We start from the raw sequence: 24429 nt of genomic DNA, 5'->3' as shown, positions 1-24429 counted from the left end.
GTTTACTACAAGCCAGTTTCAATTTTATGTTTTCATCTCTAGGCTCTAAGACAAAGGAGAGAGAAAGTTCATTTTCATATTTGAAGTAGTTATTTTCTAAACATATAACAATATCAGGCTAAAAATAGGACCTGTTGCAGGCTGAATGGTGTCCCCCTAAAAATTCACATATGAAAGTCCTAAACCCCCACGAGTTCAAAATGTGACCTTATTTGGAAAAAAAGTCATTGCAGATGAAATTAGTTAAGATGAGGTTACACCAGAGTAGGATGGACCCTAATCTGACAGTGTTCTTATAAAAAGGGGAATCTTGGACGGAGATGCACACAAGGAAAACATCATGCGAAAATGAAGGCAGAGGACTGGGGTGATGCTTACACAAACCAATGGATGCCACATATGTCAAGAAACAATCAAAAGTAAAGGGAAAGGCGTGAACCAGGGATTCTCCCTCATATCCCTCAGAAGGAGCCAACCTTGCTGACACCTTGATCTTGGACTGCCAACTTCCAGAACTGCCAGAGAATAAATGTCTGTTGTTTAAATCATTCCACCTATGGTACTTTGTTAAAACAGCCCTAGGAAACCAATACAGGACTCAAAAGTATTAAGGAGTGCAAACCAAAGGTCATGCAGGGCCAGGGGGAAAGGGTCAGAGGAAAGTTTCTGCTCTTTGCACTTCTAGTTGACTGTCAGGAACTATGAGGTTCAAAGCCAAGCCAGTCCTCCCTCCAGTGTGCTGCCCACCAGCCACACTGGCCTTCCTTGGGCTCCATAAGCTGTACTTCCTGAGCTTCACACAGGCTGCTCCCTCTTGCTCAACTCTCCTGACTACCCTGCCCCCACTGTCCACTTATTAGGACTCCCATAATCGTAGATGTCGGTTCAACCATTGTTTCTTCAGAAAATTCTTCCTGCTATGTTCCACCCTGACTGAATCAGATCTCCTACCTGTCAGAAACACTCAAAGCACACAGTTCTTTGCTTCATATCTCATCATAGTTCAGTGACAATGGGTTATGTGCCTTCCCCACTGGACTGCAGGATCCATGAGGACAGGACCACAATCACTTTGCTCATCATGACCCAGAACACTGATAGGTAGTTGGCACACAACACCTATCCGCTCAATAAAAATTCAATGCGCTTGAGTTTCTAATCTCACAGGTCTTCATCTCAAGCAGACATACCAATGCCCTGTCTACAACTTCTATATCAAAAGCTGTCTTATCAATCAGCTTGGACTCACATCCCACACTGCCAATGGAGATGCACTACGGGCTCTACTTCCTCAGCACTGCGTGAGCTCTCCCGCAGGATGCCTCTCAGGTTCTCAGCTGCCATCCACTTCTCCCAGCACATGGGGCACTGCCTTGATCCTCCCACCCCCAATACCTAAGCCATCACACACCCAGCACACCATGGTAAATGGGCTGTGCTACTCCTACAACTCAACTACTTTCCAATGAAACTTAAGCAGAAATCCAATACATAAAGGCACAAAACTATACACAAAACTATCTGGTTTCAAGGTCAGGAGCTCTGTGGAGATGTGGAAGAGGAAAGAGTCCTTCCCATACACTTTGCCTCCCACTCCTCTTTGTGTCACACCCTTTACCTCCATCCTACCTTGAGGCACCTCAAGGCAGCCACAGGCTCTTCAAAACACAGTTTAGAAACCACCAGCCCTTCTGATTAAACTTAAAGTTTCTAATTAAGAAGCTCCAATAAAGCTCTCAATGAACTATCACTTCCATTCCCAAAAGTCTAACCAAATAAAAGTACACACTTTTAATGTGGGCATTTCATATCCTGGCTCTAATCCTCCTTGCATTATGTATTTTTTCATTCATTGATTCACTCATTCATTCATTCATGTGTCACGTATTTATTGATGTTCTAGAAGGAGGGTTACAGAGATGATCTTTGCCCTTCAAGAGATGAAAATATGGTAGATGAGAGAGCTGTGTCTATCAAAACATGTAATAATAATAACAGTAATAATAAAAATAATGGGCAATATTTATCATGGGGCAGAACTGGTAGAAATATTCTGTAAGCATTAGCCTTCTGAATAACACTAAAGGTAGGGTCTATTACCCCAATTTTAGGAATGAGGAAACAGGGTTCTTAAGAAGATAAAGTTAGGTCGTATAGCTAGAAAGAAGCAAAGTATAAATTAAAATCAGATGTTTTGGGGCACCTGCGTGGCTCAGTCGGTTAAGCATCTAACTTCGGCTCAGGTCATGATCTCATGGTTCATGAGTTCAAGCCCTGTGCCAGGCTCTGTGCTGACAGCTCAGAGCCTGGATCCTGCTTCGGATTCTATGTCTCCCTCTCTCTCTACCCCTCCCCCACTTGCTCGCTGTCTCTCTCTCTCTCTCTCTCTCTCTCTCTCTCTCTCAAAAATAAACATTAAGGAAAATGTTTTTTTAAAAAAAATCAGATGTTTTGACTATATTGAAAAGATATCTGCACCCCCATGTCCATAGCAACATTATTTATAACAGCCATGATATGGAAACAACCTAAGTGTCCCCTGACAGATGAATGGGTAAAAAAGTTGATACATACACACACACACACACACACACACACATATGTGTGTGTGTGTGTGTATGTGTGTGTGTGTGTATATATATATATATACATATATATATATATGAATATTATTCAACCTAGAGAGGAGGAAACCCTGCCATTTGTGACAACACAAATGGACTTTGAGAGTATTGTGCTAAGTGAAATTAATCAAACAGAAAGGTACATATTGTATGATCTCAGTTATCTGTGAAATCTTAAAAAAAAAAAAAAACTTCATTATGAAAGAAATCAAATTTGTGGTTACCAGAGGCAGGCATTAGGGGATTGGACAATGTTGGTCAAAAGGTTCAATTATAAGAGAAATAAGTACTAGGCATATAATGTACAACATAGTGACTACAGTTAATATAGTTAATACTGCCATATGGTATATATGGAAGTTGTTAAGAAAGTAAATTCTAAGACTTCTCATACCAAGCGCAAAAAACATTTTTGTGTGTTTGTGTATGTATATATATTATATCTCAATAAAATGGGGAAAAATATGTTTTGTAACCTTTCATGTGATGGTCAGTAGATACAACCACAGGAAAGACTCAGGAAAAAAGTTTATTATATTCACAAGTCCTAGAAACAAGAAGGCACAGCATACCACATAAAGCCATAATGGAGAAACCTCAGGGTAGTCAAGAGGCAGAAAGCAAAAGCAAGGGAAAAGCCAAGGTCAGAGCCTTTATCAGGGTCTCCCAGGGAAAGGCAACACAGGAGGACAGGGCAGTTTCACTTTGGTAGTCTGAATAATTTTGACAGGCTTTAACTATCAGAGTGGCCCCCAGATGCCTGACACCTAGCCCCAGGATGAGGAAGAAGGAAGAAGAATATTGTATCCTGGAGTGTAAGGGCCCAGACAGAGGACGTGTGGCTCTAGATTGGTTAGTTTGGTATCAAAGACATGCTTCCAGCTGAGGCCTTTGCTATCTCTATTGGCTGGCCCCAGGAGGGGCAGCTAGCTATACCCTAGCCAGAAAGATTTTTAAGGTACTGAAACATCAGAACATACAGAAAGTTTTAAATATGAACAGTACACCAAATTATGTGACTTCAAATCTTCCAACTCCTGTGCCTGCTGCATCCTCAATATGGCAATTATGTGACACTAGGACCAGAGACAAAGTACAGGCCCTAGAAAGAAACATGATGACATACAGAAAAGGTTAGGAAAAGATCCACAGAGAAGGCAGTGCTTAAAGTGGGCAGTAAAGGACAAGTAGGAACTTACAAGAGGGTAAGAATAGAAGACAGCCTTTCTAATAAAAGGGACTAACCCATGATAAGGCAAACTAGAAAATCCAGTCAGCTAAAAGTGCCTGGCTGTTACTGGAGCCAGGGTCCTGAGAGAGCACAGCAGGGTAAGGGTAGAGATGAGGGCAAGGACCTAGTCTAAAGGGCTACTAGCATCACGGCAAGAATCCTCAATTTTCAATTAGGGATATAATGATAAGAAATTGAATAGATACACATTTTAGTTCAACTTCTCGAAAGTTTATTATGTACAATTATAGTCTAAGCACATATAGAGCAGAAAAGTTTAATGCCCAGAATATATCAATAAGTCCTAAATATCATATTTAAAAAGACAATACAATAAAAATACTGGCAAATGCACAAACTGATATATTACAGGAGAAGAAACACAGGGGCACCTGGGTAGCTCGGTCAGTTAAGCATAGGACTCTTGATTCTGGCTCAGGTCATGATCTCATGTTTTGTGGGATGGAGCCCTGCATCAGGTTCTCTGCTGACAGCACTTGCTAGCTCTCTCTCTCTCTCTTTCTCAAAATAAATAAACAAACATTTAAAGACCAAAGAAGAAACACAAATTGCCAGTAATCACATGAAAAAACGCTCAGTCTTCATTAGTAATCAAAGAAATTCAAATTAAAACCACAATGAGATAACAATCTACACCCACTAGATTAGCCAAAGTTTAAAAATTTACTAAAATCAATTATTAGCAAAAATATGTTATGAAGACATATTTGTGTACACTCTTGGTGGAAGTAAAACCCTTTACAAGATAGCAGTCAATTATATTCCAATGTTGAAATTGCTCACCCTAGAGAGACTCCTGTTCATGACACATAAAAAATCTTCACAGAAGCATTATTTGTAAAAGCAAGAAATGGAAACAATTCAGCTGATCAGTAACAGGAAAACTGATGATTATGGTATACTCAGAAAAGTGAGTATTCACAGTAATGGAAATGAATCAAGTATATTTACCCACCTCAAAGTTGATAAATATTATAAACAATGTTGAATGAAAAATATATACAATATATAGCATGACATACTTTTTATAAATTAAAAAATACACAAAACTAAACAATATAGTAATTAGTAACTATTCTTGTATGATAAAACTATAAAGAAAAGCAAGAAATTAGGCAAATGTCATGATCCTGGTTACCCCTGGAGCTTTACAGGAAAGAACAGATAGAGAGCTTTCATCAGGATTCCACTATTTTTTAAGTTAGGTGGTAGATTAATCTGGGCTTTCATTTCCTTACTACACTTTGTAAATTATCAAGATATTATGTATTCATATATCAAGTATTCCCTAATTAAAAATAAATAACAATAGAGGCACCTGGGTGGCTCAGTCGGTTAAGCATCCAACTTCAGCTCAGGTCATGATCTCATGGCTCATGAGTTCGAGCCCTGCGTCAGGGTCTGTGCTGACAGCTCAGAACCTGGAGCCTTCTTCATATTCTGTGTCCCACTCTCTCTCTTCCTCTGTCCCACTTATGCTCTGTCTCTCTCTCCCTCTCTCTCTCCAAGAATAAACACACATTAAAACAATTTTTTAATACTAAATAAATAAATAAGTACATGGCATAGAACAGGTCCTTAATAAACTATAAAGATTATTTCTTAAAATGGAAGAGAGCTAATGGAAAGAGATGGATGAACAAACAAAGGGGAAGAATAACTGGCATGTGGAGGAAGGGAATAGGCTCAAGAGCAAGTAGAGAAGGTCTGGTCTAAACAGGAAGCACAATGGCTCCCCAAAGCTGGAGAGAAGGATGGATGCAGATGGAGATAATTTAGTATTGGAAAGAGAAGGATGTTTCAGGAGCTAAAAAGAAAGGTTATTTGCTAAGGGAGATCAAGTTGCCTCAGGAACCTAGAGAAAGAGACTAAACAGAATACTTAAAGAAGTAGAAGAAGACTGATCAACATAAGATGACTACTGAGTGCCCAAAAGAGATCAGACACTTACGAAGAAAGAGTGATACCACATACTTATTTGGGTTTTTGTTGTGTTTTGTTTTGTTTTGTGTTTCCAAGAACACTGTCATTTCAGCATAAACACAGGAAAGAAAAGAATGGTCAAATTTATTTGGGGTTGAAAGTTTGCAGAGAGGCAAAAAAGAAAGACAAGGACCAAGGAGTTAAGAGTACCACTATTCCAAGAATAATTAAAGTAACTGGCCATTGGATTTAGACCTGGAAGGAGCAGAAGTGAAGCCCCAACATGATAATAACCTAGGAGAAAAAGGAATACTTGAAAGCACAGAAACTTTGATTAGACTCGAGAACAGTAATAAGAGGGAATAGTGTAGATGAGGCCAGGGCATCTCAGAATAAAGGCTTCCATGGACAGGTTAAGAAGGGCATGTAGTTATTTGGCCAGAGATACAAGTATCTGCACACATCACCATGCGACCTTCCACCTATCCAGAGCATGCACAGCATTAGTGCCCACTGGACACATACCTTTTTCCACAGAGTTCTACATAGTCACTACCAATTCACAGGTACTGTCACTTGACCTAAAACCTGCCTTTAGTCCCTGAAGTAATGACTAAGGTTTTCTCCCAGCTTTTAATCTTGAGAATTTTCAGATCTGCATAAAAGTTAATGAAATTGTACAGTAAACGTTAATCTTTCACTTAGATTTACCAATTAACAATTTTACATATTCTATCTCCCTCCATATTTTACACACACACACACACACACACACACACACACACACACACAATTTTTGTTGTTGGGTGGAAAACCATTTGAAAGTAAGGTATAGACATAATGGTACTTCACTCTTAATGATGCTTCTTTGGCATGAAACTTGAAGGATTTTCTCCTGTGTGACCTCAGTGCCATTAGTATAGTCAATATTCAAGCTTCTTAGTTGGCCTCAAAATGTTTCTATAAGTCTTTATTTTTTAATCCAAGATCCAGTTATAGTCTTTGCATTGCATATAGTTGTTACATCAGTAAATTTTACACCTGTATAAAAGGCAGTAGTGAAGAGAACTGACTGAAAGCCAGAGGCAGACAAATCAGAAAATAACTATACGAGTTCAGAAAAAGATGGTTATGTTCCTAAATGAGGGTGGTGGTAAGGAAAATGTAACAGGTGAGCAAAGTAAACAGTTACAAGGCAGAAGAAAGGAGAGTCAAATTGGAAGAATAGTAAATATTAGGTGGGCTGGAGGCATTCTGAGTTTTAGGCAATAATACTCAAATGAACATGTCCAGCAGGCAAACTATGGTCATATAACACTGGAATTTGATTAAGTTACAAAATCTTTAATGGCCCTTGTGGCTCTCAAGAGCTAGGACTCTATAATAGTATCAGAAAAAGCAGGCTTCATGGCTCCTTCAAGTATGTGACTGTAATTAACATCTTCCCTTGCTTTTACATTCTTGCACACTCAAACCAGCTTCTTAACCACCTCCACAAGGAAAAAAAACAAAAAACAAAACCTGTCTTTATAATATGAGTGTTTAAATTTTTTTCTTGGGGCGCCTGGGTGGCGCAGTCGGTTAAGCGTCCGACTTCAACCAGGTCACGATCTCGCGGTCCGTGAGTTCGAGCCCCGCGTCAGGCTCTGGGCTTATAGCACAGAGCCTGGAGCCTGTTTCCGATTCTGTGTCTCCCTCTCTCTCTGCCCCTCCCCCGTTCATGCTCTGTCTCTCTCTGTCCCAAAAATAAATAAACGTTGAAAAAAAAATTTTTAAAAAAACTTTTTTTTTCTTGATTCTTCAACTAGACAGTAGGTTCCTGCGAGGATATAAATATTTATTTATTTTTGAGAGCGAGGGAAAGAATGTGTGTGCACGCACTCATGAGAGCAGGGGAGGGACAGAGAGAGAGGGAGACAGGATCCGAAGAAGGCTCTGGGCTGACAGCGACAGCCCAATGTGGGGCTCGAACTCATGAACCACAAGATAATGACCTGAGCTAAAGGCGTCCCCCTGCAGGGATATAAAAAAGGATTCATCTGTTTTCCTCAGAGTGCCTTCTACCACAGTGCTGTTCATACAATAATACAGTATACACTATTCATACAATATTGGTTTTTTGTTTTTTTTTTTTTCAAAATGTAGTCTAGAGGTGTCTGGGTGGCTCAGTTGGTTAAGTGTCTGACTTCAGTTCAGGTCATGATCACACAGTTCATGGGTTCAAGCCCTGCATCAGGCTCTGTGCTGACAGCTCAGAGCCTGGAGTCTGCTTCGGATTCTGTGTCTCCCTCTCTCTCTCTCCTGCCCCTCCTCCGTTCACACTCCATCTCTCTCTCTAAAATAAAATAAACATTTAAAAAAAATTTTTTTTAATATGGTCTATATCTAGGAAGAGGGCTAACTGTCAGGTAGAATCTGTCAAGAAAGCCCTCCCAAAGGTGAATTTGGGTCCAAACTTTTAAAGATGTAAAGGAACTTAATTAGTAGAGAAATGAGATATTCTTGGTAGAGGGTTGAAGAATGAAGGAGGAAGTCACTGGTAGAACTGGTATCCATTAACTGAACTAAAGGACCAAAAGGCAAAAAATAATAAGTCCCATTTTGACTTATGCTTATTCAGTTAATTATTAAATTTAGAATGCCTATCTATATTCTTTCAATGTGTTATTAGAGTCAAAAATAGTGTTCTGGAATTAAGAGAAAAACAAGACATTCAAAAAATTCTTTAGTTTTGATGAAACCTAAAAAAAAAATTACCAGTTGCCCAAACTGCAAAAGTAATGCTCTGAAACAAATCATGAAGATAATCAAAAGAGTAATCCTTTAACCTCTGATACAGCAGACCCTGCCAAGATGAGAAAACCAATCACGCGCGCGCGCGAACACACACACACACACACACACACACACACACACACACACACACACAAGTTCAGAGCCCTTAATTTCAGTGGCACATGACATTGGTTGCTAGCCTGGAAGAGATGCATGAGATGCTGAACCCAATGTTTTCAATGACTTAATCCAAAAGTATTAAGATATTTTGATAATATTCCAAAATGGGGAGGAAAGACCTAGACATCAGACTCTTATAACTTTGAAGCCCTAGAATTAATTATCTTAAGTCTGGCTTCAAAACATTGAAAACCTCTGCATTCTCAGGTAATCACTCTGGAGTCACTACATTTATCAAGTTATCCATCCCCTCTCCACAAAGATGCATGCCATCACCATCTATCTAGTGATAATATCAATAATCTCATACTCTTCACAGAGATTCAATTCTTAATGAGATCCTTATAAAGATCATGCTACAAAACACAGAACTTTTCTCTACAATTTTCAAAAAATTATAAAGATGTAACCAAGCCTTAGTAAATCTTCAGAGAAATTCCCCTGAGCATACTAGATAATTCAGCAACTTAGAAACTAAAAGTAGTTACATTTCATGCATAATGAAATAGATGTGTTGCTGACAAGATGTCTTAACAAAATATTTATGTATTGACTCGCATTTGAAATATGTTAGTAGTAGTCCCTGTTTAAAAGAATCCTGTGTAAAAGCATCTGTAAAGGTTGTTATAAATTAGACATTTTCAAACTGGGGCACCCATACCATGGAACTAAGCTCCTGTTTTGGTCCAGTGTTTTGAAACACATTTTTACTATTCCTGGAAGCACTTGCACATTTTTGTCAGATGTTGAGTGAGCAACAGGGTAAATAACATTTCAAAAGCATTTTTAGAGCAGTAAAACCTTAAGTTCCTAGCTAAAGGGGCTGATCCAAAATAAATTAAACGCTGGTGTGACTAAGCCGAGTGTGGTAAATTCTGATTTGTAGTGTGAAAACCTCCAGTTAATAGATCTATTCAGTGACTCAACATGCACTTCGAAGTCATAAGTAGGGCAGCAGAGTATAAATACAAGACTTAAAAGCATCCTCCAGGTCCGTGTTCACATCTAAGAAGTTGGTAGTTGAAAGCAGGGTTTCTCAAAGACCTGCTGTCACACTCTGGCGTGCTATATCAGTTTTGTGAAAAAGGTAGACTTTAGGGAGCTGTGTTTCACAGGAACCCAAAGCTGACTAAGTCCATGGGAGCAATGTTTGTGGGTGTGTAGAAATACAGTGGAAGAGAAGGTAAGAAATTATTCTTGTGTGTTACACTGGAGGTACTGCTGGCACACTGGGCTCCCAAAGCACCACTGAAACAGTTATGAATCATAAAATTAGACTCAGAGAGGGCCATACAGATCAATTAAATCTAATTACTTCACCAGTGAGGAAACCAAGACCTTAATAATGTAAAATATAGAAAGCTTTAGAAAACAATACTGTTCTTTTGCTTGCCCAAGGTTTCTGAGACAGTTTAAGGAGGTAACCTGACTTTATCTAGAGTAATTAACAGAGAAAAGGTAGGTAATTATTTTACTAATTGGGAAATACCACTGAAGAGCCAGCCAGGGGCTGGGTTTAAAGAGGTAATTAGTTTATTCATTCATTCACTGAAACGGATGTTGAGGACAAGATGTGTTACCTTTTTATTTATTAACCAAACTGCTACCAAGTATTGGGTCATTTATGTGTTTCCTTCTGTTTGGAAAACTAATAGGTGGACAACATAATCACCACAAAACTCCAACAAAGAGACACATACAATGAACACGCACATAAGGTGTGTACCACAAAATGGCTTTTTCAGTCACCTGAATTTAGGTCCATTAAAAAAAAAACAGGCAGTGCAGAGTAGAGCAGCTGTCCCAACACAGGCAGAAATGGAGCTGAAAATATTCCCACGCCAGTTCTCCTGAATCCCGTCTATTTTATGCTCTTGCGTGGATTCAAGGAAACAGAACTACTATTTAAAAGTACATTTACAAAGAAGCCTTTAAAAAGCGTCAAAATAAATTACTTTGAAGTGTTTTTCACCAATACGCCTCCAGCTTTCCCTTCTTTTCCTATTTGCTGTTCCACAGAACTCAACTGTGACTATATTTAACTGACTTTACAAGCTGTGGGGAGATTGAGTACACAAGGCAGGTCCCAACTGGAGCTGTGTGCATTAACTAGGAACCAAGGTTTTTTGGTTTGGGAGTTTTCTTTTACACTCCCCGCCCCCCCTTTTTTAAGTGTCTTAAAATTACCTTATATCCTGGAAACAAGAAAAAAACACTAAGAAGAACCTCTTCTCAGTTTGCTATGTAGATTGAGTCCTGAAATTTATTTTTTTATTAATAACAAGATGTTCAACGCAAACACTGCCACAACACAGTATTCTTCATTAAAAGTTTATATTTTATTATTTCTGCCAGAAAATGCTCATTCCATCTAGTCCATATTATTAGAGAAGAATAAATACTTCTCAAAAGATTTTCTTTTAGAAACAGGTATATAAAGATAAACAGCATTAGGAACTACCTAGGATGACAACGAAATCAAGACTTCCCACAGAGGAAAAGTAAATTAATAATTTCACTGAGCTGGATCCCTCTGGCTGTACAGTCTACTTCCCCCAACAACATAAATGATCTCCACAAAATTCTAGAGATAGATTCCAGCATGCAGCTGGCTTTACCAATTATTCTGCTGTCCTATGGGAAAATCATTTACTGCTTCTGGCTTTAATTTTCTCATCTGTAAAATTAAAACTGGAACTTTAAAATAATCTCTGAAATTATTTCCACCTATAAGAAGTTTCAGATTAGCAATTCACATTAATTGGAACTAAATCATATTCCAAAGACTGACTTTCTGCAAACTTGGTAGCTATTTGGCTATATATGGAGTTCTAATCACTCAGTATGATTACAAGTGCTATGGTTAGCTAATATTTCAAAGTGTGTCAATACCCCTTTCTTTAATTATTACATAATACTAAATATGTTATCTCCTTCCATCCCACAAAAATTATTCAGACCACAGTTACAGTTCACAGCTTCCAACTAGTTTGAATACTTAGAAATTTTGAATATGAATATAATTGGACTACTTTTACATGGGCAAATTTCCCTGAATTATTACTGATATGATGTACTGAGATAATATATTTTTATGGTTTTGTCTCTAAGGAGTATTATCTTAAAATATTTAATTTTATTTTTCCTGAAAAGAAGTATAACTTTGAAAAATAGTTCGGTCATGAAAATATGAATGAGTGCATTCTGAGTAAACAGAGTTGATAGTAAATGAACAGGATAACCATTTGATAACTACATAATCTTGTGCAAGAAAGCTGTATTCTTATAATCAGTATATAAGAAAATGTATAAAACCTTTTATTGTAATCTCTTACTCATAATAATCTTCAGTATTACCTGTATTATTATAATTATTAAGAAATACTAATAAAAAAACACATAGAAAACCACTACTGATATCTGAAAATGTCTATAAAATATTATTAATCTAAAACTAGATTTTCCAAATTTCAATCTTTCTCATTCTTTAAAAGCTTTATGACATTTATACACTGTTCTTTACTTTTTTCTGTAAATTATTTTGCTGTGTCTCTTTTGTTTTCTGTTTTGTGTTTTTGTGCATTTTTCTGTCTTTAACCTCACTGTAGGCAAATGTCAACAATGGAAACACACATTAGAAATGGGGTAAATAATTTTTTCCTAAGATAAATATATAACAATTGATTTCAAATGTATTCCTTAAAATATTTCATGTTATCTTACGAACAGGTTTGAGAAACATGGATCTAAACTGTTCATTTGCTAATCTATACTAGGTTTCCAAATTGAAGTTCACATATTCTGATAGGAACTCCACCATACTTAAGGGTCATACACAAGCTGACAGATCAATGTCATAAGCATACACAGTTCTCTAACATGAAAATATTAATGTTATAAACAAATGCTTAAGTCCATATTTTTATCTCCTCATAATTTGGACTTAATTATTTAAGAATGGTATTTAAAATTCCCTTTTTTAAACACAAAACTATATTCAAGAATACCTTCCATAAAGGCTATTTTAATCAAACTAAATGCAATCTAAGTACTTTATTGGTCAATTTGCTTCCTGCTACTAGTGAATGTAATTAAATAAGAAAAAAGAAAATAAAAATTATCATTTTTCAGATGATATAACTATATAACTAAAAAACAAGGATCTATTAAGATACCAGGTTATAATCAAGAGTTTTCCAATTAAAAAAAAAAAAGTTGTATGTAAGAAAATTACATTGAGGAAAAACATCTCATTTATATTAGCAACAAAATTTACATACATGAAATCAGGGTTAACAAACTATTAATAGAAATTATATAAGGAAAACCTTAAGCTCTTCAAAGCTGTAAAAAACAGAAGGTATTTTAAAATACTGAAGGACAATCTTGGCTCTTAGATTAGAAGATTCAACATTATGAAGGCATACATTGTACCCTAATTAACCTTAAATTTAATTTAAGATCAGGTTATAGGGTTTTAGATAGAAGGTGACAAAGTTATATGCTACAGTCAAATAAATATGCAAGAATAACCTAGAAATCCTGCAAAAGATTAGTTGGAGGGATGGAATCCTGTTAGTCACTAAAATTATGTTATGAAAACATGATACAGCAGAAAGACAGTAAATATACAACCAAAACCTAGATACAGTCCCAAATAAATACATAAATATAGCATAAAATTGGCATATTTCAACCAACAGAGAAAAGATGGATTATTAAATACATGATGCTACGAAATAACATTTTGAAAAAAATAAAGCTACAGCCCTATCTCATTCCTTATACCAAAATAAATTTCAGGCACAACAAAGAAAAGTTAAAAATGAAACCTTAAAAATACCTGAAAAATATGGGTAAATATATTCATAATCTTTGACCAAGGAATATATTAATAAGGACACAAAATCAAGATCATAAAGAAAAAGACTGCTAACTTGAGAGACTATAGATTGATAACCTGACTGATTAAAATTTTCTGTAGCACCAAAACTACCAAATAATTAAAAAGCAAATGAGAAAATGGAGAGAAAATTATCTTCAATATGACAAAAAGCTAATTTCCACATATACAAAGAACATATCTAGGAAGAAAAACAAATAATCTGGTAGGAAAAAGGCAATGCCTGACAACATATGTATAAATTGACAATAAATATATATACAAAGATACTGACCCCTACTCAAAATGAGATAAATATAAATCAAAGTCAGATACCAACATCACACTTTTTACCCAGTTACCTATATGTATATAACAAGAATGTTTATTCCAGCAAGGGTCAGAATTGCATGTAGAATAAAACGTTTCTGCAAATTTTAAAAGTATATATATTGATACGTACATAAAAATATTCCTGAAAAGATACAACAAAAACTGTACTCTGAGGGGAGAACAGAATGGTAGAGATAAAAGTGATGAGAAAGACTTTCTATACAGTTTGATTTTTGTCTTGTCCATAAAACACTTTTGTATAAAAAGTAAGAAAGTGTTTTTATTAAGGCTGCTTTTATGTTTTTATACATAAGTATTCTCTAACTATTCATCCCAGTGACACATACAATTCCACATCACAATCACAGTTACTGAAAGCTTAAATGAAAATATTTGATATTTCAAGGTAGATTTTAGACACAAAAATGGAAAAAGCTGTGAAGTATATTTAGTTTCTCTTCTTGAACAGTTGGCTCAGTCCACATTTTTCTGGACTTAAAAGAAAAATGGCTTATAAATACATACAATGATCCTATTTGGAAAATCTTTACCTCTATTTCAGAAATTCTGTTCAATATCAAAATGGTACATTAAATAAATTTTCTTTGCAGTCCAGATTGATGTTAATAGTTTTCATTAACATACATTAAAACAATGTGTCACAGCAGTCTTATACTCAGAATTAAATTAAGATACTGGGAAGTGGTTAGGATCTATAATTCTGATTTTGGCACATAAAATAGGAAAGAAAGTCAGTGACCACAAGTATGCACCAACTCTTTTTCCAAGTCAAATTCAGTAAAAGATTTTTTCCACCTAAAACTTAGGCCACTCAACTTCCAGACATTCATTGTCTGGTGCCACCCAAAACTTGCTCTCTTGACTAGTTCTGAGTTTAGAATATCAGACTAATAACATATCAATAAATGTAGGCACTGAAATGCCATTATATGAAAGATGAGAGTAAAAAGCTGAATTTTTCAAGTTATTTATCACTAAAAACATGAACCTGAACTTCTGGCCAGACCCAAACCTGTGTTGAATTTTATCTGGCTAAGGGAAATTCAATAAAAGCCTCTTACTGAGGAGATGAAAAAAAAAAAAAAAAAAAAAAAAAGTTTAACTAGACCAAACCAGTCAGTTCCAAAAGAGTACTGTAATAGGTTGAACCATATGAAATGTATTCAACAGTTTACCTACAGCTCTTTACCTATTTCATATGTCTCAATCTAATTTTAAACCTTTTAAAGAGGTTGATTATTACCTTCACTGATTTCTTTAATAGTACTTCTTTATTTTTTCAACTCATAATATATGTGACCTACTTTAGAAATATGTTTTCCAAAACCAGAGGTGAGGCTCTTCCTTGTGGGATGCTTAGTCTCAAGTCCTTCCAGAATACTGGCATGAATTCATAAATGCTGATATGTTAAAAAACAAAAACAAAAACAAAAAAACTAACTTCTTTACTTGAGACTTTATATGTCCAATATGATACAATGTAGATTATTCAAATCACAAGGATACTTGTTATTACCAATTAAAGGTCTGCATACGACCAAGTTTATCTTTACTATTTCCCGCTAATTTTATTTAACAGACAAAACACAAAAAGAAATGAGTAAGTACAAAAAGGATAACGATTTTTTTCTCCTAATTTGACAATTAATAATGAAATTAAAAAACTGGACAGTTTCCAAAAATTAAGACGATTCACAGACTGACTTGAAAGGTAATTACCATTTGGGTGGATGTCTTTTGTGGCTAAACCTTGTGACCAAATGCTCAAATTTATTTTAGACCTCTCTCCTAAATGGTTCCCCCATTTAAAAGGAAACATTTGACTTCCTTACCACCAATACGTGACAGCTTAACATTTTAACCTAATTGCATCTGACTGACGGGAAAAGATTAGTGTGTCCCAAGCAACAGATAAAAAGAACATAATTGTTTTAAATTTTTCAAATTCAGGCACTATGTTCATAGGAGCTCCCTATTAATGGAGCATTGGGGGACACCATATCTTTAAGAAAAATGAAGTGTGAGAAGAATAGCCATAATGCCAATTTCCTCTTTGGCAACAGTTCCATCAAGTTGCTTTCTCTTTCTTGTAGGGGAGGGTAGGAATCAGTATTTCTGCTAAAAGGTGTTTTTTAATCAGGTTTTGAAGATCTTACAAATGTGAGTTGAAAATTACGTATATGAAACCAAACACAATGGCCATAATTTGAAAGTTTTGAAAAGTTATTTTACACCAACAAACTTAGAAAATCAAATTGAGCTATAAAGAAATATATGAACCACAAAAGAAAATTAAAATTATTTTTGGCATCTGTTAGAAGTGAGTAGTAGATTACTGTTTTTTAAAGATTCAAGGAAGATAGGATGCTTACAGGTTGGAGCCAAATGTTACAAAGAATCTAAATAGATGGTATAGTGTTTTCTTCCTTTAAATCTTTTCAGTTGATACCACTTTCTAAGCCCAAAGCTTAGAAAATTAAATATATTATTAAGTACCTTAAATACTTATTCCCCCGTACTTGTAAGTTGTGCATAATAATTTCTAGGCAGAAGTATGAAGGATAAATACTAGAGGCAGTATTTTCAATCACTTAAAAAATATCCTCAAGGAATTCCATTATATATACATTCCTATACCAAAACCTGAAGAAAAACTGCTCCTACTAAAAAAATAATAAAATAAAAATTATTTTCTTGATTTTTTTTAATTAAGAAAACCTAATGAAAACTTCTAGATCCTAGAAGGGAAAGGGCCATGCTTTGCAGTGTCATTCACAGCTTATACTCAATAAATAAATGGGTAAACTAATAAGAATTAGGCATACAACTAAATATTGACTCTCATAATAAACGTATTTTCTTTAAATATAGTCTTAAAAGATGTCCTTGATACCTATTAAAATCAGATTGGATTTATACTTTAGGGGTTTTTTAATAAAAAAATTAATTTCATAATGTAACCAACAAAAAAAATTTTAATTTCATAATGTGACCAACAAAATAAGCTACTCTCTTCTTATCCTAAAGTCAGGTAAGAAACAAAGAATATGATTCAAAACATCATTGTTATAAAAAGATAAACATTTTGGGGGGTAGACATTATTTTTGTTTCTGTGCATGAGAGCTTTCTAATTTCTATTTTGAATATGCTTCTATTTTCTTGCACACATGAAATATCAACCCCATACTTTGTTCAATGTCCTATTAAAATGAGAAGAAAGCAAAAAGCACCCAAGGTTTTAAATAAGAAAGCCAAATACCACAGCTCTGAGCAGGCTGCTAACCTTGTAGAAGAGAACACAAAACTATAACCAATTTATTATTATAAAGAAAAAACAGGGGCGCCTGGGTGGCGCAGTCGGTTAAGCGTCCGACTTCAGCCAGGTCACGATCTCGTGGTCCGTGAGTTCGAGCCCCGCGTCGGGCTCTGGGCTGATGTCTCAGAGCCTGGAGCCTGTTTCCGATTCTGTATCTCCCTCTCTCTCTGCCCCTCCCCCGTTCATGCTCTGTCTCTCTCTGTCCCAAAAAATAAATAAACGTTGAAAAAAAAAATTAAAAAAAAGAAAAAACAGAATTCATTCAGATTTTTCTAAGTATGCACACAAACTTTTATTTATTTGTATTTCAGAGGATTTAACTTTTGTGGAAAGTGCAAAAATGAGTGATAAACCTACTAACAACTCCATTTGTAACAGCAATACAGCACAGATTTTCCTTATAGACTCAATACATTCCAAAGTAGAGCTTCTCAAACTTTACCGTGCATCCAAAAACTGTGACATCTTGTTAAAATGCAAGGTCTGATTCCATCAGACTGGGGCAAAGCCAAAGACTGCATGTCTAAGAGGCTCTCAGGGACACTGCTCATCTGTGAACCACATTCTGGACAGCAAGGTTCTTCAAAGACCTCCCCTAAGACAATTGCTCAAGTGATCAAGGGCCTTCAAATTCATTGTCTTCTTTTTAAATGTGGACATTATGATATGGTCATTTTTGTGGTGAAATGGGAGTTACCAGTCTCAGATTCATTTTAAGTGAGCTGGGAAATAAGCAAGTAGTAAGAATTCTGTGTATGTCTCAACCCAAGTGACCAAGGACTGCTAATCTGTTGCTCTGAATAAAAAAGAAAACACATCCTGTGGAGAATCTCAGCACATACATGTTGTTTCAACCAAAGATGCCAGTGCTCATCTTGTTGTGTGAGTTAGTATTTTCACTGCCAAAAGGAATTCTTCAGACAGAAGACAGAATTGCCAAAGAAATTAGGGCTTCAGTAATTAGCAAACCACAAGCCACTACGCATCTTGCATCAGTTGGAGATGAATGGGAACACTTGCAAAAGTATTTTACCATTAGCCTTTTCTGTTAAAAAGAACCACAGTGGGGAGAAAAAAAAAAAAAAAAAAAAACAGGAATTTTTAAATTCCTTTATTACCCAATACAATTATGTGTTTCAGCCTAAACTAACGTTGGCACTGTTCAGCAGGATTCTTTCATTCCACAAGGGTAAAATGAGAAGCAGAACAAATACACTGTCTATGTTAGCTTTTCCCAGTGTATCTAAGAGAGACATCTCTGGAAAGAGGCATTAAAACCTGCCTGCCTGATACAGTTCTGATTCACTATTGTCTCCAAGATGGTAGCTGAAACAAAAACAAACCTCATCCCCCAAACCACATCAATCCCTCCCTCCTCTAGAAAGCACCATTCTTTTCCATTCAATTTTCCACAGTGGCCTTTTCATCACCTTGCTGGTTCCAAATTTTATTTTCCTTCATAGTACTAGTAATGTTAAAACACACATACACAGCTCATATGTATACATAAAGGAAACACAGAAACCAAAAGGCAGTCTCATTCACATTCAGAGAACTCCTCTGGAAGGTAGTCAACTTATAGTAAGAAAATACTTTCTAAAGTATGGTGAGACTAGAACAGAAAATTGAAGTATAAATATGTCCTATGATGTTTGTTTCCTGAAAAATGGAGGAATGTGAAGCAAAATTTCTAATCAACCTCAAATACATAATACCTAGGGGCCAAAATAAAATGGTACTTCCCACATAATAACACTTCAGAGTACCTTAACAAAGGAACTTCCAACCTTGGTAAGAATCACAGATCACAACGGTCACTCCTTAGTAAAAATCCCCATTTGGATACCAGCTGCCCATTTGATTGCTACTAAGCTCACTGCTCTGACTTCCCTTCACTGCTGGGGGAAAAAGGTAGGGATGAGAATTGAGCAAATCCCTTCAAATTACTTCTCCTAACCTTCACTCAAAGCAGTATACCCAGATACGGTTACAATGGCTTCTCCTTCTCCAACTGGCATAAATGGATGCTTCTTTCCCTTAGGATGTCCATCTTAATTAATTCCCTATACCACCAGAGGTAGCAAGGTAGTCTTTCCCAAGTCCTTAGTTGTTTGTGAGAATTACAGCTGCTTTTATCAAGAATCTTCAAAGTTAACTCTGCAGGAAAAGAAATCATCAAAAATAAGAGTAAGGGGCATGAGGATAAAAAATTATGTGCTCTGCTGAGTACTGTATGTAAGTGATGAATCACTGAATTCTACTCCTGAAACCAATATTGCATTGTATGTTGGCTAACTAAAATTTATTTTTTTAAGTTTATTTCTTTATTTTGAGAGAGAGATAGAGACAGACAGACAGATGGGGGGAGGGGAGGGGGGATCGAGTCGGGGGAGGGGCAGAGAGAGAGAAAGAGAGAGAATCCCAAGCAGCCTCTGCACTGTCAGCATGGAACCTGACTCAGGGCTCAAACTCAATGAACCATGAGATCATGACTTGAGCCGAAACCAAGACCCCGTCCCTTAACTGACTGAGCCACCCAGGGGCCCCTAACTAAAATTTAAAATAAAAAAAATAATAATAATAAAAAATAAATAAATAAATAAAATATAAGTGCTCTGGGTAAGCAATAACAAACATAGGTAAGTTGGCCATATTGTTTTTGGATGGATTGAGTTTTCCTTCAATATTTTAGAACTTTACAAAATCTCTCTACCACCTGTTAAGTTAAAGCAAGCCCAAATTTGGGTGTATACAGTAAATGTAGACCAAAAAGTAATTTTAAAAACCTCTTTGTAAGGAATGTACACAAATATATTTGTAGTTTTATGGTCACATTATATTAGCATCATGTATAGGAGTGTAAATGAACAAGGAAGCCAACAAAAAATTATTTGACTTCAAATATAATGCAATCCTTTCAGAGTTAATAGGAGGAACCATGATCTAATTAAGCCCAAATATTAACATATTTTTAAAATAAATTTTAAAAGACAAATGAAAACTTCTCCACCAATAAAAAACAAGTAGTACTATATTTTCCAAAAGATTTTTACAATGGTTACAATGGTTTTCATCTTCATAATTTGCAACTTGTGCTAAAATGCTGCAACTAAACTTTGAGAAGAGTGACTTTTGGACAGTGATTCTTCACCAGGAGAAAAAATGACAAAGGCAGCTGACATTTATGGACAGTGTCCAGTTATTATGTGAGGATGTAACAAGCACAACTTCTTTCACATAATCTTCATTAAAAGGAGATGAATGAGTACTATTATGACCCCTTTTAATAGGTGAAAATCATGTCAGAGATAAAGAAATCAATCCAGGTCTCATGCTAAACTCCAAATTTATTAATCATTTTATATATTTTTGAAACTAATTCTTTAAAGATAACTCAATTGGGGCACCTGGGTGGCTCAGTCAGTTAAGCGGCCGACTTCAGCTCAGGTCATGATCTCACGGTCCGTGAGTTTGAGCCCTGCGCCGGGCTCTGTGCTGACAGCTCAGAGCCTGGAGCCTGTTTCAGATTCTGTGTCTCCCTCTCTCTGACCCTCCCCTGTTCATGCTCTGTCTCTCCCTGTCTCAAAAATAAATAAAACGTGAAAAAAAATTTAAAAAAATAAAGATAATTCAATTTACTAAACCAACACACATTACACATTTTCTAAAAAATATCACTTCCCTAAATATATACTATTATTCTTGCAACCTGAATAAATAACAACTATACCTTATGCTCTTTGAAACATTTTTAATAAATTTTGTCAAACCTATTATGCAAAGACAATTTTAGAGTACAATTAATCTTTCATTCTATGTATAAGTTAGTTTCACTCATGGATTAAAACAAGTTATTTAAATAGTAATGAATGACTGAAAATAGGTGCTCACAGAGCACACACTATATCCGCTATCCTAAACATTATGAGTTCTGAGACAAGATTTATGAATAAAGCAGAGGTTATAATAGTATCCTCAGGGAGCTTCAAAGTGTTTCTTTGAGGATTTTGTTTCCATTTGCGTGTACTTGAGGATCTGGACATTCATTTTCAACGTCAACAAAGCTGTTGTATGAAGTGCTGACCCAGAGACAACTGGGAAGACCCCAGTTCCCACCATGACCCTCAAGCACCAATTTTTCTCGGACACAACAGGAACATACCTCAGGCCGGTGAAAAGATAAAGGACCTCAATGAAGAAACCAAAGTACCCTTTCAAGCAGTTACTATTTCCCAAACTCTCCCTGAAACACAAAGAAGAGCTAAGGGTTTGGTTTCAAAGAACGTCCTGGCTATGACTCAGGCTGCAAAAAGTCAGAATAAGAAAGCCAAGACCTCAACCAAGCAAGTCACTAATGACAGGAGTCACTGTCAATAACTTAAAAGCAAGATTTGCAACAGATAAGCTGCGATACAGCTAATTCATTCAGGAAAAACAGAGACCTGGCTCTCTGTGCTTGTTTTACACCACAACATATTCACCAAGAAAAATAATATTCTGCCAAGGAACATCTTAATGACACAGGAAATTGTCTATGCCTGATAAGGTCACTGCCCTCAGAGGCAAAATCTCTGGAGACTAAGCTGGCCCCCAGAGCCAGACCTGGGTAAATATTCTAGTGTCGATTTAAAAAAAATAAAATAAAATAAGCCCACTTTCCAAGGATGGAAAGCACACCTGACTAACAGTGTGGACACCTGGGATCTATCTAGCCACGATTCTGCCTGCAGCTATGTGCCCTTGAAATTCAAAGTAAGCCACAGTGTATACGGGCCAGTTTTTGCACTGGTGAAAAAGAACTGATTAGACAAGTTTAGTGGTTCTCAAATTCTCCTCCCATGGAACACCAGTATTCCACAATTTAAGAGTGTGGTTTTTCTGTAGCTAAAACCAAATAATAGGCATCTGTTTGCAAAGTTCTTTCTCATGATTCTTTCTTATACCTCTGGGACTTGAAACTACTTGTTAGCTATGAGCAAGCAGAAATTGACTGCTAAGGGAAAAGAGTAAATTTTTTGTGTGTTTTCCAGTCTTGTGTTCAGGGTTGGAATTTTAAACTTCATACTTAAAATAGTTATATTTATTGCTAGTAAAAGTTATTCCTGGTACAAATGATAGAATCAAAGATACCAAATTGTCATGCATACACACACACACACACACACACACACACACACACACACACACACCCCTTCCTGGTGTTTTGCTAGTGACCACATTTGAGACTTGCTAGATTAGTAACATCTAAAAAGCAGCCCTGGGGTGAGAGGAGAACACATATGTAATGTGAGGTGAGGTGAAGTGATGCATATGTCCTCACTCACGCTGCTTCTCACAGGCATGGAGTTTCCTCTTGATCTTTAGGTTTGGGGCCACTGCAATGTCACTTTATTCCTGCCATCCTGTGTGCCTGCAGCACCTTTCTCTATCACTCTATATACTCTATGATTATATCTAGGAATAAAGAATTAGACGAAAAGCAGCCCATGGATTTAGACAACTTTCTAACTTTCTCACAGCTCTACAATGCTGATGCGAAACTGTCATAAACAGAGTATGCGCAAGCTCTTAAGATGCCCAATCAAGAATGATACAGGCTAGGTTTAGAATACTAAATTCTGTTGAGTACGTGGCCCCAGGTGACAATAGGAAACTATCCTAACAATTAACAGGAACTAGAAAAATCACCAGGAGAAGGGTAGGAAATCATGTTATCTGCCTGGATTTTCAGGAAGAGAAAGAATCACAAGTGTAAAGTCAGATTTCCAAACTTAACCAAGTAATGTAGAACTCTCAAGCCCAAGAGAGGCAAACACTAAACAGCCTGTATCAGAGAGTTCTTCAGAGAAACAGAACCAACTGGATATGTGTGTGTGTGTGTGCGCGTGCACGCACGCGCGCGTGTGTGTGTGTGTGTGTGTGTAGACTTATTATAAAAAAAAAAAAAACAAAAAAAACTGGCTCACATAATTACAGGGGCTGAGAAGTTCCAAGATCCTCAGCCAGAAAGCTGGTAACTTAGGAGAGCCAATGGCATAAGCTTGTAGGTTTGAGACTCAAGAATTGCTAATGTTTCAGTTATAGTTCAAAGTTAAGAATATATATATATTGTTGTCCCAGCTCAGGACATTCAGACAGGAGGAGGTCTCTCTTACTTGCAGGAGCGTGAACCTTTTTGTTCTATTCAGGACTTCCACTGATGGTATGACACCCACCCATATTAAGGAGGGCCACATTACTCAGTTACAGATTCAAATGTTCATCTCATCCAGAAGTACCCTCACAGATGAACGTAGAGTCTACGGCCATACTACCCTGAATGCGCCCGATCTCGTCTGATCTCGGAAGATAAGCAGGGTCGGGCCTGGTTAGTACTTGGATGGGAGACAGATGCACGTAGAATGTCTGACCAAAGGTCAGAGAATCCTGTTGAGTTGACACATAAAATTTATATCACAAGTGTACTCCTTCTCAAGGAAGTACCCATATTCATCACATCTCCTTAAATCCCCAAATAAATTATAACAATAAATATATAATTCAGCCTAACATGATACAACTATCCTTTGTACAACTGAAAATCCATTAACCCCTTCCCCAGAGAAGAGGAGGTAAAGTCTTTGAATGAGGTTTGTTCTCCTCTTTAATAACCCATTAAGTTAAATACTATGATATAAAATAAATAATATTTAAATAAATACTATGATATAAAGTCAATACATCTTGAGTTACATTATGAGGGAATAAGAGAGGGAAGAAAACAAAGATATTCGCTCTATAGTGTGTGTGTGTCTATATATATACATATTGTGTGTATATACACATACATGCACACAAGCACATGTATATGCCTAACAAAATAAAGAGGAAATTACTTATGACAATTACAGCCCTTGTTTCCATAATGATCATGTCACTGTAGCTAGTTTTTTATAACTACCTTCTTTCATTCTTTTGCCTTCAGCAAGCACCTCAAATCATCATGGTTCTTCACCAGGTGGAGTAACCCAAACCTTCATTCCTGAAGGTCCAGGCTATTTAAAGCCTTGCCTGAATTGGATTGCTGTAGTTTTCCATTGACCTTAATGCAGGGCATATAATACTAAGAAATGCCCTGAGGGA

General features: G+C 36.4%; 1 protein-coding gene and 1 long non-coding RNA gene across 5 annotated transcripts in view; both read right to left on the bottom strand.

Moving 5' to 3' along the window:
* GMDS (GDP-mannose 4,6-dehydratase) overlaps nucleotides 1–24429 on the bottom strand; it is a 638647-nt gene that overhangs the window by 504331 nt on the left and 109887 nt on the right. The gene's annotated exons all lie outside the window — the stretch shown is intronic.
* LOC121020634 (uncharacterized) lies at nucleotides 1813–23702 on the bottom strand. The gene is made up of 3 exons (XR_005786239.1): nucleotides 23600–23702; nucleotides 15414–15433; nucleotides 1813–1824 (listed from the first exon to the last, which is right to left on the bottom strand). It is a non-coding gene; the product is annotated as an uncharacterized LOC121020634 (long non-coding RNA).

This window comes from Herpailurus yagouaroundi, unplaced genomic scaffold, assembly GCF_014898765.1.
Source record: "Herpailurus yagouaroundi ecotype Mexico unplaced genomic scaffold, PumYag 250, whole genome shotgun sequence".
Classification (NCBI taxonomy): domain Eukaryota; kingdom Metazoa; phylum Chordata; class Mammalia; order Carnivora; family Felidae; genus Herpailurus; species Herpailurus yagouaroundi.
Note: the sequence above shows the minus strand (reverse complement) of the source record. Positions and strands in the feature narration are given on the sequence as shown.